We start from the raw sequence: 559 nt of genomic DNA, 5'->3' as shown, positions 1-559 counted from the left end.
CCTCGGCCCACCTCCACCGGCCCCCGGCGCACCTCCACCGCCCCCCGGCCCATCTCCACAGCCATTTCGCAAAGGCATCGTGCTCCCCTGGCAGACCTGTAAGGTTGACCAGGGTGGAGCTGGCAAGCAGGGCCCAGTGGGTTAGGAGAGCCCTTCGTCTTCTGTCCCAACAGAGTGGAAGCCATCGCCTGGAGTATGTCATGGCAGGAATAAACCCTGATCCACGTGCACGCCTCAGAAACCAGGAAACCAGTGAAAAGTAAAAAGAACCACCCATGGAAGTGCTTGGGCCTGGGCGTGCTGTGGGCAGCCCTGACACCAGGCACAGCCTTCTTCACAGCAGGATGGAGGAGGGAAATTTGAGGAGATGGGCAAACTGAGAGGCGAGGAAGGAAGGGGAAAGGGAATGGGGTAGGGAAAACGAAGAGGAGCACAATTAGCTGCAGACCAGGGTGCTGACAATGGAAAGTTGGGAATCCGATGGGATGCGGGAGAGGGATTGACGAGCAAAACAAGGTTTAACGGGCAAAAACAGTGAAAGAAAGGGTGACTTCAAGAC

Source organism: Charadrius vociferus, unplaced genomic scaffold (assembly GCF_000708025.1).
Source record: "Charadrius vociferus isolate BGI_N301 unplaced genomic scaffold, ASM70802v2 scaffold79, whole genome shotgun sequence".
Classification (NCBI taxonomy): Eukaryota; Metazoa; Chordata; class Aves; order Charadriiformes; family Charadriidae; genus Charadrius; species Charadrius vociferus.
This window is presented reverse-complemented; position numbering follows the sequence as displayed.